The sequence below is a fragment of the Macaca thibetana genome, chromosome 16, assembly GCF_024542745.1.
Source record: "Macaca thibetana thibetana isolate TM-01 chromosome 16, ASM2454274v1, whole genome shotgun sequence".
NCBI lineage: Eukaryota > Metazoa > Chordata > Mammalia > Primates > Cercopithecidae > Macaca > Macaca thibetana.
In genome coordinates, this window is record NC_065593.1 from 70,812,453 (window position 1) to 70,829,038 (window position 16,586).

Sequence of the window (16,586 nt, forward strand, 5' to 3'; positions counted from 1 at the left end):
TTTGAGACTTTTCCACCAATCATATTTAGAGAAGGGTTTTTATTGTCTCTGTTTTTTGCTCTCAGCCTTACATTTTTAAAACATAGAAGTTTTTCTGTATCTTTTACTCTATGGGTGCAATGTATTGAATGAAATTGAGAAATATGTACTTTTTCATTACAACCGTATTATTTCAAATATAAATCCTTTGCTCTTTAGAATCATTTCTAGTAAGCAGTTTTCTGCACTCATGGTGAACAGCAAAGCATTTTCTTCTGACATGAAGATCAGCATGACGGGAGAATAATCAGAAACTTTACAGTTAGAATTAAACACGACATGCATAATAACAAGTCCATTTTATTATTTTTTATTCAGATATGAGCTACAGAGATTACATGAATCAGGGAATAAAAGGAAATGTAAACAGGAGGGGTAGTTTAATGGACTTGTTTATACTTCAGGGCTGATTTACAATGGTAAGCCTAACCACTAGGAGTCAGACTCAGTTATCCAGGACATCGAGCAGTGGTTGATTCCACAGTTAGGAGATCACCTTCTTGGCCAGTTCACCCTCCTGTCCAGCCCTGCACAATCTCTTTAAGTGTCTACACACCCAGGACCAATCCCTGGGGATCTTGGACACCCTGACCTAATGCTTTTATTCTTGGGCTAACTTCTTCCCTCCAAATGTTGTTCATGGGCTTTCTGACCTCTTTTTTATTTGTATTTGTATTTATTTATTTATTTTGAGATGGAGTCTCACTCTGTCACCCAGGCTGGAGTTCAGTGGCGTGATCTTGGCTCACTGCAACCTCCGCCTTTCGGGTTCAAGCAATTCTCCTGCCTCAGCCTCCTGAATAGCTGGGATTATAGGTGTGCACCACCACACCCAACTAATTTTTGTATTTTTAGTAGAGACAAAGTTTCACCATGTTGGTCAGGCTGGTCTCGAATTCCTGACCTCAGGTGATCCACCCACCTCCGCCTCCCAAAGTGCTGGGCTGACCTCTTTACTTGGCCTGCTTGACCTAGATTTGCCTCTCAACCTCATTAAACAGCCAGGTGTAGATTCTTCCTCTGGCAATACTCTCTGAGACTGCTTTGACTGATGTGCTTCCTGTTGCAACTGCCCCCTAAATACCTTACCTGAGCTTTGACTCTAGAAATTAGCACTGCCTTGAGGGTCATCCTGCCTCATGAATGGGATAAGCGCTTCAGGCAGGGGCACGTCCACTCCTTACCTCTATGCAATATTCCATGATGACTGTGTAGACCATTCTTGGCCAACGTGATGTAAAAGGAGGAGGCCACTTCCCTCAAATATCAGGACTTAAGACTCAACTGACATAGGCCATGACAGAGATGCTGACTTCATGCCCAAAACTTCTGATTCATTTATGAAAGCCTTGCCCCAACCTGCTTCCCAGAATACCAATGTTCCTTCTAAAATCCTTTTTCTTTGTAATTCATATGAACAGTCTATTTTCTTCAGCAATTAAAACCTTTCATGAACACTTAAGTTGTACAGTTTTCAGGAGAGGCTCAGCAAATCAAAGCTGTATGGGATTTGTCTGAGCTATGAAAAGATCCAATAGTCAACTCCACACTGAAACGTTTCCTTCTGGGAATAGTATAAAATGTTAAACTGTAAAGTTTTTGCTGCAACAAAATGTATATATAAATCCCTCCCTTGTGATGGTGAATTTTATACGTCAACTTATCTGAGCTATGGTGCCCAGCTACTCAGCTGAACAGTAGTCTAAATGTTGCTGTGAAGGCATTTTTTAGATGGGATTAACATTTTATCCAGCAGACTTTGAGTAAAGCAGATTTCCTTCTGCAATGTGGGTGCTTTGTTCAATCAGTTGAAGACCCTAAGAACACAGACTGAGGTTTCCTAAAGAATATGAAATTCTTCCTAAGACTGCAACCTAGAAACCTTGCTGCCCTGTGGACTATCAACTCTCACCTGAATTTCCAGCCTGCCAGCAAATTCTACAGATGTAGGATTTGCAGCCCCTACAATCATGTGAGCCAATTCTTTAATGTAAATCTGTCTCATTCTCTCTCTTTCATATCTATAGCTCTATTTGCTATCTCTATCATCCTAAGATCTCTACCATCTTAGGATGGTGCCTAAGGCAATAAACAGCACTGATGGGGAAGACTGTGCAGGAGGATATATATCCTAGTGTGGCTCATGTTCCATATTACCTGCATCCTCAGCCTTGCTATGAACTAAGACTTCAAAACAGGAAATATTTCTCTCCACCCCAGTTTTTCCCATCTAAGCACACTCACCCCATTTTTATTTTGTATGCCTGCCCTACTAATTGTAATCACTTTATAATCCAGGCCATTTTGATTCTCCCAGATGATCAATGACAGGAAGCTGAAGAAGACAGGCCATGGGTTTTTAGTCTATCTAAAGCCTATTCAAATCTCAGTTCAGAGGGAGACTCTTTCCCCCACCTCATGCAGACATGCTATGGTCTTTCCATGGTAACTGTGAAATCAGTTTATATATCTAATCACCTCATATCTGGTTATCTACTCTTATGTGTTATGAACAGAGAAGGTGGAACTACATTTCTATTCCACAATAAGAAGGAGTTTGCAATTGGAAGTTCCATACTCAATATTGCTGCAATTTCTTTCTGGATACATCAGCTAGACATAGTTTCACACATGTGCACAAGGAGTCAATATTATTATTGATATAATCTTTACATTGTCAAAAAGCACGGAAACATTGAGGTTGAAAATACTGTTCTATTTCAATAATGTAATGTTTTTAAAGAAAAAAATGGGAGGGTTAAGTTTTTCTTTTTCTTTTCTTTTTTTTTTTTTTGAGACAGAGTTTCACTCTTGTTGCCCAGGCTGGAGTGCAATGGTGCAATCTCAGCTCACTGCAACCTCTGCTTCCTGGGTTCAAGAGATTCTTCGGCCTAAACCTCCCGGAATTAAGTTTTTCTTATAGGAAAAAAGGAATTTGATTGTCTCCTCACATCAAATTAGTGTAAATGAAATGACTCCTGTAATAATAAACAAACTACCCCTTAATTGTGCTAGATACATCAATTTCTAAAGGCTTTTATTTATTGATGTAATGAAATGGCTAAATATTATAGAAAATCTAAGTGGGAATACTAATGTGTCAAAATACGTTTATGTCTATGTGTACTCAATGATTAGCTGCCGGTTATAAGTGCGAATATGCAGTATTTAGTTTTCTGTTTTTGTGTTAATTCACTTAGCATAATGGCCTCCAGCTGCATCCATGTTGCTGCAAAGGACATGATTTCATTCATTTTTATGACCGTGTAGTATTCCATGGTGTATATATATATATATATATATATATAGTTTTCTTCATCCAAACCACTGTTGATGGACACTTAGGTTGACTCCAAGTCTTTGCCATTGTGAATGGCACTGCCATGAGCATACAAGTGCATGTGTCATTTTTGTAAAATGATTCCTTTTCCTTTGGGTATATACCTAGTAAAGACATTGCTGGGTTGAATGATTATTCTGTTATTCTTTTTTTAAGTTATTTAAGAAATCTCCAAACTGCTTTTCACAGTGGCTGCACTAATTTACATTCCCACCAACAGTGTAGAAGCACTCCCTTTTCTCTGCAGTCTAGCCAGCATCTATTATTTACTGACTTTTTAATAATAGCCATTTGACTGGTGTGAGATGGTATCTGTATTAGTCTGTTCTCAAACTGCTAATAAAGACATACATGAGACTGGGTAATTTATAAAGGAAAGAGGTTTAATTGACTCACAGTTCCACATGGCTGGGGAGGCCTCACCATCATGGCAGAAGACAAATGAGGAGCAAAGTCACAGCTTACATGGTGGCAAGCAAGAGAGCATGTGCAGGGGAACTCCCCTTTATAAAACTATCAGATCTTGTAAGACTTATTCACTACCATGAGAAGAGCATGGGAAAGACCCGCTCCTCATGATTCAGTTGCCTCCCACTGGGTCCCTCCCATGACACATGTAAATTATGGGAGCTATAATTCAAGATGAAATTTGGGTGGGGACAAAATCAAACCATATAATTCTGCCCCGGCCCCTTCTAAATACCATATCCTTACATTTCAAAACCAGTCATTCCTTCCCAACAGTACCCCAAAGTCTTTATACACACACACACACACACACACACGTATATATGTCAATGTATATTTATGAGTCAGTATATATAATATATATGGATATATATATTATACATATACATATACATATCCAGCCATTGAATGTGTTGCCATTAGAATCTAAAGAGACATCACAGATGCTGACCTTTCTTCCTATTGGTCGGGGCTGCAAGATATAGTAATTTGTCTTTCACTTTGAAGGAGATAGGCAAAGCAACCCTAGCCACTGGATCCATAAAAGCTTTGCTGAAGTGAAAGCCTCCAGAATCTTCACAGGGTTTAACTCTCACTTTCTAAAACATGTGTCCTACCAAAACCTCCAGCATACTAGTCTTCTCTTGCTCATCTTGTCTAATCAGCATGATGCCATCAATGTGTCCATATGATGTTCTGTGGATGTCTACATGGTCCAGACTTCTTAAGACTATATTATAACAAAAGCTAGGGGGTCAATAGAGCACTGAGGGAAAACCATAAAGAAATAATATTACCCAACTTATCTGATTGTGCACTGTTTTTGGTGTTCTTTTCTAATCAGTATAGAAAAGAATGCATCTAACTAATCACTCGCTAAAAATCATGTACCTGCTCTAGGAATAGATACCATGTCTGACAAAGCAACTCCAACTAAGACCACTAGTTGTTTGAGCTTGAGATAGTCTAGGCATTCTCTAGAATCTTTTTGGCTTCTGCAAGGATCAGGCTGGCAAATTAAGGTGCACTAGGCACCACTACCCTTCATCTTTATGTCAATAATGGTGGCATTGGTCTCTGCGTTCCTTCTCCCCATGTGGAATACTGTTCTTGATTAAGTGTCATGGTTGGGGATAAAGTTGGGAGAATTGTCAAAGGTGTCCACTTTCCCTTCTGCATTATGATAGTTTTCACCCTACAGGCCAAGGACTCAGCATGGAAGTTATTCTAACTGCCAGATATGTCAACTCTAACAGCACATTTGGTGATAGACAAATGACCACTGTGTATGTCCAGAAGTCCAGTGAGACCATGCCGAGCTGCTTGTTAACCAAGACTCCATTTATGACCTTGGCTCTATATTCTCAATCTAGCTGTAAGGCCTTAGTGAAATTTTGGGTTTCCTGTTACCAATGTCCACTCTGACTCTATGCCCAACAACTCTTGACATGTCTGGGGATTTTTCTTTCTTCAGTGTATAATCACCCAAGTAAAAGGCTGTAGGTCCCTTTGAGGGAGGACTAGGAAGTATAATCATCACAGTATACACTTGTCAAGATGTTGTAAGATCTTTTCTTCTAGGGGTCTGACTAGTTTTTCAATCAATAGGTTCTATATCTGAAAAGTAACTTAGGACTAGGAGCTGAGCAAGAGATCATGACTTTTTATTGGGGTGATGGAGACCATATTGAGCCTCTTACTCCTCTATTTCTTCCCTTTCTGGTTGTAGTTACTGAGCAGCACCTTTGTTGACCTCCTTCCTATTTTGTCTGTATATAATAGTAAGGTTTACATATTTTACTTAAAATGAAGAAACATTAATTCTGGGTAGACCATGTCAAGGTAAGTATGTCTTTTGCAATCCTGAGGGTGATCACTAAAATAACTATACAAATAGATATAGTTAAGAAACATAATAGATAAGTTGAAATGCAATACTAAAAAATAATTTCAAATAACCAACAAGAAAGCAGAAAATGGGAAATAGGAGAATTAAAACCTGAGAGAAAAGAAAGCAAATAACAAAATGGCAGACCTGAATTTAAAAAATCAATAGCTACATAAAATGAAAATAATTTAAACACACCCATCACAAGACATGCATTGTCAAATTGGATTTTAAAAACCAAACACATGAGTCTATTATATGCCGTCTACAAGAAACTCACTTGAAATACAATTTAGAGCTGGGTATAGTGGCCTGTATCTGTAGTTTCAGCTACTCCGGAGTCTGAGATGGGAAGATCACTTGAGCCCAGGAGTTCAAGTCCAGCCTTGGCAACATAGCAAGACAGTCATCTTAAAAAATATATATATATATATATATATCACACGCGCGCACACACACACACACGTATAATATGAATATGATGTTTGGCAGGGCCAACAGAATTGAGATCATAACTGCCACTCTGAAAGCATATTGTGTGTGTGTGTGTGTGTGTGTGTGTGTGTGTGTGTAGATAAAAATAAAAGGATGAAAACAAAATACCATGAAAACAATAATCACAGGAAAGTAAGAATGGCTATATTATTAATATCAAACAAAGTAGACTTTAGAACACAAAAGTTACTAAAGATAAAGGTTAACATTACATAATGATAAAAGGGTCAATTCACCAAGGAGACATAACAATTCCAAATGTTGCAAAATACATCAGGGAAAACACGATAGTTTTAAAGGGAGAAATTTAAAAGTCCCTAATTTTTGTTAAAATCTTCAACATTCCTCTCTTAGTAATCAACAGAGCTAGGAGACAGAAAATTAGGAAAAATATAGAAAAAAAACTGAACAATATCACCAATCAACTAAATATAATAGATATTATATAATATTCCACTCAATACCAAAAAAATATAACTTTTCAAGTGCCTGTGGAATATTTGCTAAGATAGATCATATCCTGGGTCATCAAAATAAGCCTTAACAAATTTGACATACAAAATATTTTTTCTGAGTATAATTAAATTAAACTAGAAATCAATAAGCAAAGATAAGAAAATCCTCAGACACTTGGAAATTAAGCACATTTCTGCTTAATCTATGGGTCAAAAAAATTGGAAAACAGTCTGAACTGAGTGAAAATGAAGCTGGGAAACAGAGGAATGAAAATTTCGATTATCTAGGTAAAGCTGTCAATTAAGCAGACTAGAGCTCTGGGTAAAGAGAAGAGCTTTTCTCTGATTAAGCTGTTTACTTTCTCGTGGCTTAAAGACAGCACTTTAAATTTTGATATTAGCCACAACCATCTTGGACATAAAAAAGAAATTGCTCCCTATAATATGATATAGCCAGGCAACCCAGTATAAATGCCACTGCTCTGCAGGAACTGGCCGAATATCAATGAGAAGACAAACAGTCCAACCACGATCACGTGAATGCGATGTTTGGCAGGGCCAACAGAATTGAGATCATAACCTCCACTCTGAAAGCAGTCTTCACAGAAACTTTTCACAGAAGTCAAACATTCAAAGCAAATTCTAGATACGTGGTAGAGACAAGGAGAAAATATGAATAATTTTCTTCTAAACAAGGAGATCAGTGGATAAAACATACCTCTAGATTCCTTGCTTCAATTTTCCCAGAAGTAAGTTCATTGTATTTTTTTCTGTTTTGTTTTGTATTTTGTTTTTGTGTGTGTGTTTCAGAGGCTTTGTCTTTTCTTATTCTTATGACAAAATTGTAAATAAAGCTTTATAAACTGAATGAAAATCATCTATGGAGAAATTATTTTGAAAAATACTGGGCTATTTTGAAGATTTTATATCTGGTAATTAATATTAGATAGATAAAAATATTGAGTTAGAATGTTTTTTAAAAATTATGCAACCATTATGTTGTTTTAAACATAACTGAGTGTAGAAATAAGTTTAAATTGGCTATAAAAATTTTGTGAACATCTTACAGTTTTAGGAATTGGGTTGGAAGACTGAGCTGTTTTTGAAGTTAAAGTTATCTATCTTGATTGCACAATAATTTAGAGCCTTTTGGATAAGTGTTCTTCTGATTTTGAGACTGTTTACCAAGAGCACTTACAGAAATATTTGTATTGTTCCTATCTCTCACTCGGACTATAAGAATTTTAGAAACATAAGATTCTTTCTAGGATCTTTTACTCATTGGATGCAGTGAGTTGAATCAGAATGTGAAACATGTAGCTTCTCTTTATCACAATGTTATTTAAAATGTACATTGTTTTGGTAAAAAGAATTTTCATGCTCCTATCGTGAATATATTTTGTCCTGAATTTTACAACAATATAAAAGGATAAAAATGAGTCATTACAATTTGAAACTATTTGCCATATGTATAATAAAGAATTCATATTTTTGCTAGTCTTTATATAAACTGCCAAACATATAAAAATTGGAAAGAAACAAAGTAGGCAATAATAATTTACAATGGAAGATATAAGGGATTGGAGTCAGACTGGAGTTCACATGCTACCTAAGACTGTGGCTGATTCCATAGTGAGGAGATCATCTTCTTGGCCAGTTCATGTTCCTGTGCAGCCTTAGCACAGCTCTCCTAAAAGTATCCATGCTGAATTTTCTGCACCTTAACCTAGGCTGCTTTACTCTTGGAACTGTCCTTCCCTCTTCTCTTTCCATGGACTTTCTGACCTCTTAACTTAGTCTGCTTCTACTTAGGCTTCCCCTTCAGCCTCATTACATGGCCATGTGTAGGTTCTTCTTCTAGCAGTGTTCTCTGAGACTGCCATGACTAATGTGCCTTCTGTTGCAACTGACCCCTGGACACCTTACTTGAGCTTTGGCTCTAGGAAGTAGCACCACCCTGTTGGTGTGATCCTGTCCCATAAATGGGATGATGGCTTCAGTTGGGGCTCATTCACTTCTCATCACTATGGAGGAGTTCATAGAGACCACATGGCCAACATGGCATGCATATGGAGGAGGATCACTTGCTTCGGGAGTCAGGACTTATGAGCCAAATGATGGTCTTCAGGGTGGAGCTGCTGGCTTTGTGCTCAAAAGTCTGTACCCATTCTTCCAAGTCATGTCCTTCACATGCTTCCCAGAAAACTGATGATGGTACCTCCCAGAATCTCTTTACTTTCTATAATTCAGCTTAGGTACCCTGTTTTCTCCCACAGCAAAGACCATTTGAGAGTACTCAAGTGCTACAGTTTTCAGAAGTGGCTTAGCAAATTGTATTTGCGTAGCAGTGGTTGAGTGAAGTTATGGAAAGATGTGGTGTTCTTATTATGCACTGAATCTTTTTCTGGGAAGTATTTTATGTGCCTGCTGCAATAAAATGTGTACATAAATTCCCCTATAAAATCACCCCCCATATACAGATCTACTCACAAACACTCAAATCATGTTTTTTGCTCAAGACTGAACATGCTGAGACTGTGATGTGCTACTCCTACCAGGAGGGTAGAGGGTAGTCTACTGCTGTACTTCTCCTCTCTGGCTACTGATGCAATTATCTATAGAAGTATAATGCTGCTCTCTGTAGGCAATTTTAGGTAAAATCCATGGGATATTTTCACAGTGAGCTAGCCTATGGAGAGGACAAAAGTTTCTGGGTTCTTAAAGCAGCTGCAGCCAATCCAACCCCTGTACAGGAGGAATTTCTACATTCCACCTCGTGCACAAGCCCAGATATATCACAGCCTCTCTACAGAAATGCATAATTCATTGGCAAATTTAATTGTCATTTGATGGTAAAAAATGAATCTACTTTGTATGTCCTTTAAATTGAAAATTGAATCACATTTCTACACAATAATAACCAGGATGATTAGGTTGGAATTCAGCAGAGTGTTAAAATATCTAGAAGGCATTTGTTTGTAAGAAGAGAACAGAGATAATAAATACTTTTGAGTTTTCATAAAATAAGTTATAGTTCCTTAGAAAAGTATTTAAGAGTAACCGTAAAAGACATATAACCACCTTTTATATCTCTGGGACAGGAGAAGAAATGGAGAAGGGGAGGAAAACATTTTCAATTCAATAGAAGGTAAAGATGTAGACAAAACTAGAAGCAAAGGAAAAGTAGGTTTAACGTGAGAATAAGATACAATGAGAGATCATCCAAGACAAAAATTCATACATGATTTAATGCATCTCTTAAAATACAGTTATCTATCAGTTTAGATTTCTAAACATAATGCATTGATGAGTTTTTTTATACATTAACCAAATATTTTAAAAAAGGTGCAAAAGGTTAACAAAGAGATAGAAACAGATACATTAGGCAAATATTAACCTATAGAAACCTAGTGTCTCCACGTTATTATCAGAAATAGAAGCAACCTACTACTGAAACATAAAAAAGCAATGTTTTATGCACCTAGCCACCTAGCCTTTAAATGCACATGCTGAAAACTAACAGAGATATAATAACAAATTGCCAAACCTATTATTAGAGTGGAAATTTTTAATTGAACTCTGTTATGAAATGATTGATCTAGTAAATATAACATTAGAAAGGATGCTGAAGATCTGAAGAACACAATGAAAAAGATTGAATAGATATGTACAAAACACTTCACCTAAACAGTAAGTTACAGGTTAGGTGCACGTGGAACACTTTCAAATATTAAAATATGCTGCACCACCAAGGAAGTCTTAAGGGATTTTAAAGAAGCAGTATCTTACTGAGAAGTCACTTCTCTGATCACAATATAATTGTTAGAAATCAAAAACAAAAAGTCACTAAAAACAAACAAACTTCAATATAGTGGATGCTAAAGAGGCAATCCTAAGTAACATATGTATTGTTGTTTGTCACATTTATGTTACACAGCAAAAAGGAAACAAACCCAAACAATAACAAGCAGCAATAAGCATTTGTAGCTGCGGTGTGTGCAGTGGCTGCTAAGAGACTGCTGATCTTGGACAGGCTTGATGGTATCTCTGGGAGGGGACTGGCTAGCACTCTCAACTGGATGACTAAGAGGACTCAGCGTGGTTTCATTCTGCAGTAGGCTAGGCCAGGTCTGCTCTCACAGCAATGGAAGAAACACAAAAAAGCAAACAGATACACTCAAGGTCTCAGGAGGCTGAGGTTCAGAACTTGTGCGTCATCACACCTCCCCTCTTCTCTTGGCCCAAGTACTGGCCTGCCTTGATGATAAAAACTCCAAAATTACCAGACAAAGGGTGGACACAGGTACAGGTGGATAACTGGGTCACTGATGCAATCAATCACCGAACTCCAGAATCCATTTTCTCAGCCACTCTGCTAACATTAGTTCACTATTTCAGCCAAGAAGCCAAAGGAAAAAGCAGCAAAACAAACCCCAAAAAGAGTATACATAAAATCATAAAAAGTAAGAAGATAAATTTAAAAATTAGAAAACAAACTAAATAATCAAAATGATGAAACAGTAACACTTCTGTTTTGTTTAAAAGGCCATTAATAAATTCAAAATTCTAGCAAGACTAATGAACAAAAATAAAAAGAAGTTTAAAAATAGAAGAGAAAAATACATCCATATGTAATAGGTTTTCAAAAGTATTTTTAGTTATAGATATTTTAAATTCATGCTAATAAATCTAAATATAGTTTGAAGCCAGGTAGCACGATGCCTCCAGCTTTGTTCCTTTTGCTTAGGATGGTTTTGGCTACGTGGGCTCTTTTCTGGTTCCATATAAAATTTAAAGTAGTTGTTTTCTATCCTGCAAAGAAAGTCAGTGGTAGCCTGATGGGAATAGCATTGAATTTATAAATTACTTTGGGCAATATGGTCATTTTCATGATATTGATTCTTCCTATCCATGAGCACGGAATGTTTTTCCACTTGTTTGTGTCCTTTCTTATTTCCTTGAGCAGTGGTTTGTAGTTCTCCTTGAAGAGGTCCTTCATGTCCCTTGTAAGTTGTATTCCTAAGTATTTTACTCTCTTTGTAGCAGCTGTGAATGGGAGTTCATTCATGATTTGGCTCTTTGCTTGTCTATTGTTGGACATAGGAATGCTTGTGATTTTTGCACATTGATTTTGTATCCTGAGACTTTGCTGAAGTTGTTTACCAGCTTAAGGAGTTTTGGGGCTGAGATGATGGGGTTTTCTAAATATAAAATCATGTCATCAGCAAAGAGTGACAATTTGATTTCCTCTCTTCCTATTCGAATACCCTTTATTTCTTTCTCTTGCCTGATTGCACTGGCCAGAACTTCCAATACTATGTTGAATAGGAGTGGTGAGAGAGGGCATCCTTGTCTTGTGCCAGTTTTCAAAGCGAATGCTTCCAGCCTTTACCCATTCAGTATGATATTGGTTATGGCTTTGTAGTAAAAAGTTCTTGTTATTTTGAGATATGTTCCATCAATGCCGAGTTTATTGAGAGTTTTTAACATGAAGGGATGTTGAATTTTATGGTGGCAGGCACCTGTAATCCCTGCTACTCAGGAGGCTGAGGCAGGAGAATCGCTTGAACCTAGGAGGCAGAGGTTGCAGTGAGCCAAGATGGTGCCACTGCACTCTAGCCTGGGCCACACATTGAGACTTCATCTCAAATAAATAAATAAGTAAATAAATAAACAAACAAATTTTTGTAAAAAGCTAACAGTTTCTGTCACATATAGTAAGCTCCCAGAAGAGCCAAGACAATTTTGAAAAGAAAAATAAGATGAAGAACCTGTTCTAGCATTTATGAAGGCTTATTATGAAGTTCTAGTAACTACTAGTAAGTAGACTATGTGCAAGAAATATACAAAGAGATTAATTGAAAAATAGGATACTTCAAAGTGCATATACACATAATATACATATGCAGACACAAACACACACAAACACAAACACACACATATCTGCTATTTGAGAGAGAAGGCATAACAAATCAATACAGAAAGAAGGAACCAGAAAGCAGTTCATGTTGGAACAATTTGCTTGAGAACTGCAGAAAGAAAAAACTCGTCACCAACGACTCAGGTCACAAAATAAACTCAGACATATGAAAGAGTACATCTTTCATGTACTCTTGAAAAATACTTGAGATTATTAGAAGAATATGAAGGAATGTGTATTTATGATTTCTGAAAAGGAAAGCGCTTTCTAAACAGGACATACACACACCAAATACACAATCACAAAGGAAAAGGTTGTTTAATTTGACTACAACAAAACTTAAACTTGAATACAATAAAAGAAAATGAGAGATTGACAAAATTAATAACTGGCAGTAAACCAATATCTAGAATACATCATGAACTCCTACAAATAGGTATGACCAAAAAAAAAAAACTCAACTGAGTACAAAAATCTATTTCCAGAAGTCTAAATAACCATTCAACATATAAGAAGATGCTCAAATTCTATGAAAAACAAGACAATGCAAATTTAAATAATGAGATACCCTACACACTCTATGTTTGTGCATAATTTGGCTCTGGGAAGCTGTACATTGTTTTCTGTGTGTTCCTGTTCCACCCTCAACTTTCAAAGGCCTTGTGCACCCAAGCCATAAAGGAGACCCTCTCCATTCTCTTACCCTTCCCCCATCCATAGACTGCTATAGTTTTTTGCTCAGTGCAGTGCTTGAGATACAGGTAGGAGGAACTCTAGATTTCTTGCTCCAACTTCAGTATTAGATACTATAGATCTGGCCCTTGAGGTGAGGCTTCCTCAACATGTTTTTCTCCCTACATACCAGCCGATTCCCACCTTGTATCTGTTGAGAGGTTCTGGACCTGTGAGAGTTTCCTTTCCCCTCCTGTGGTGAGAGCCTGTCTCTGCTTTGTAGCCATGCTGGGTCCTTGTTGCAAATCTCGGCTGCAACTTATCTTTGCTTGGGAATGGGGACTGGAAGTTTCCCACCCCACCTGCAGTGGTAGCAGGCTGTTGCTTTTTACTAGGTGCAAGGCTTATCATAGAGCGACGTGGTTTCCTTCCTCTCCCTCCACAAAATGGCTTTTTGCTTCTGCCCATAACTCAGCAGCAGTAGAAGTTGACTTGGAACAGTAGTAAGGATTGGGGGAAGGGGTGATTGGTGCTTTACAGATTGCCTCCCATTAGCTGCTGATTTTTGCTTTAACTCCTCCCCACGATGCAAAAACAGGTTGTTTTGTGGGGCTGACAGGGATTCCTGTCCTTCCACCAAGGCTTCTAGATTTGCCCTTTGGAAAAACTATTCTGAGACATGGGAGTATTTTGTGGCCTGGGAGCCACTGGGGGTCTCTCAGGTTTCTTGTTTGCATATATACTTTAAGTTCTGGGATACATGTGCTGAACATGCAGGTTTGTTACACAGGTATACATGTGCCATGGTGGTTTGCTGCACCCATCAACCCATCATCTAGGTTTTAAGCCCCACATGCATTAGGTATTTGTCCTAATGCTCTCCCTCCCCTTTCCCCTCACCCCCTGACAGGCCCCAGTGTGCGATGTTCCCCTTCCTGTATCCATGTGTTCTCCTTGTTCAGCTCCCACTTTTGAGTGAGAGCATGAGGTGTTTGGTTTTCTGTTCCTGTGTTATTCTGCTGAGGATGATGGCTTCCAGTTTCATCCATGTCCCTGCAAAGGACATGATCTCATTCCTTTTTATGGCTGCATAGTATTCCCTGGTGTATATGTACCACGTTTGCTTTATCCAGTCTATGATTGATGGGGATTCAGGTTGGTTCCAAGTCTTTGCTATTGTAATTTTTTAAATAAATACTAAGTGAAACCTATAAAAAAAAGAGATTACAAGTAAGTGCTGGGGTCCCAGTAATTGTAAACAAACATGCAAGCTGTGGGTACCAGGACTAGCGTCCACACTCAGCCATTAAAAATTTAACATTTTCAGCTGTTTTCTCCCTACCTGCTTTTATAGTAGCCATGTTTTTCTCTAATACTTTACCACTTCTGAAACCAATCGTGGGTCTCTTTCATCCCTGGAGAAGGCTTTTACCCTTTGGACTTTAGTTTACCTAGTTACCTGTGATCTCTTTGGTAGACCCAACAAAAGTTATAATTTTATAGATTATCTGACTTTCTCTCATTATTAGGAAAGCAGCACTATTCTCTTGAGAATTTACACATTGTAAGTGAAAGAAAAATTCAGGAAATCTTGTAGAGAATATCAATATCATTATAGATGAGAATGTGGAAAAGATGAATTTCGAAATACTTCTTATCATAGTACAAATTGCTACAATGATTTTAGAAAAAAGTATATATATACACATACACAGGGATGATACATATGCAAATATGTGCGTGTATTTTTCCTGATGACTCTGCATAATAAACATAAATTCTTAAATATGGAAACAAGAAATAAATGTCATTTTAAAATGACATTTGATTAAAATGACATTTTAAAATGACAATGTAAAGCTCTTTACAATCTTCCAGCCCAAACTATGGTGATTATCCTATCTTAAGATTTTAATTTTTCAAAGAGAGATAGTGAAAAGTGTGATTTCTTTCAGTTAGGAAAGAAAATTTTCTTTCATCCCACAAAATTAGTAACGAGTGCAGTTATTTCTGCTACAAATAACAAAGATCCCATTAAATTGTCTTAGATAGATCAATTCCTAAAACAGATTATTCAGGTTCTTAAGCTAAATATTATAGAGACATTAAATTGGGTGTTCAAGGATGTATTTATTGAAATTAAGAGTGGTGTATGTGGCTGGGCGTGGTGGCTCACGCCTGTAATCCCAGCACTTTGGGAGGCCGAGACGGGCGGTTCACGAGGTCAGGAGATCGAGACCATCCTGGCTAACACGGTGAAACCCTGTCTCTACTAAAAATACAAACAATTAGCCGGGCGTGGTGGCAGCCTCCTGTAGTCCCAGCTCCTTGGGAGGCTGAGGCTGGAGTATGGCGTGAATCCGGGAGGCAGAGCTTGCAGTGAGCCAGGATCGCGCCACTGCACTCCAGCCTGGGCGACAGAGTGAGACTCCATCTCAAAAAAACAACAAAAAAAAAGAGTGGTATATGTGTAGGTGTTGGTCTGGGTGCAATCAGGGGACAGAAACTACCCAGTAATTAAACAAAGTAAGTTCAATATATGTACTATTGAATAGTGGCAGGAGAATAACTATAAAGATGGACTGAGAGCTCAAGAGGCCTTCCTAGGGTTGAGGGAGAATATCCAAAGAAGAATAAACATGGGGAGATAAGGTATTCATAATTGGATAAGGTGTGGTTGAAACCCACTGAATGTCAGAGAAGCCTGAATGGCAAGCTGTGGACACCAGTACTGGAGTGCACTGCTTTTGCAACAGGATGGCCAAAGGAAACAGAGCTTTGAGGAAAGGGCTGTAGCTATCTGGAGGCTCCCAGATATACTACTGCTACCCAGGTTAAGAGCTAGAGGAAACACACAGTGAATCCTGCACACTATAGGTACTTTGCATTGGAGAAAACAACTTACTCAGTGGGGAAAAATACATTCTATAGAAACCCGGCAAATGAACTATTCTGATACCTGGATGGCATCAGATACCTGCAGTGTCTCTACTATCCTCTCTGCTGAAACAGTATAGCATCATGCCCGCTGGCAAAGGAAAGTACTTAAAGGATTCAGATCCATTTTTATAGAGCAGGCTATGCAGAGTGAATTTAGGGCTGAGACAGTAAATTGATAACTGGCACAGGGCATCACAAATAAATGATGGAACAGAGTCTACAAGTGGGGAAGGAAGGAGAGCATGGGAGTAATGCAATGCTGACTGGGAAACACTCAGACTCTTTGCACTCATTTGCAACAATGGAGTATTCAGTGACTCTTTTTTTGGTGTTTGCAGGATATTTATTCTTATTAAGAACTTCATATTA

General features: G+C 37.9%; 1 protein-coding gene across 3 annotated transcripts in view; it reads left to right on the top strand.

The window, feature by feature from the left end:
• The first annotated feature begins 7,244 nt into the window (after positions 1–7,244).
• Positions 7,245–16,586, top strand: part of ABCA8 (ATP binding cassette subfamily A member 8) — a 90,815-nt gene continuing 81,473 nt past the window's right edge. For 2 of the 3 annotated variants that reach the window (XM_050765013.1, XM_050765014.1), the window contains exon 1: positions 7,246–7,434. The gene's annotated coding sequence lies outside the window, so the exon portion shown is untranslated. Of the gene's footprint in view, positions 7,435–16,586 lie in introns of all 3 variants that reach the window. The other variant, XM_050765015.1, reaches the window with a different exon arrangement.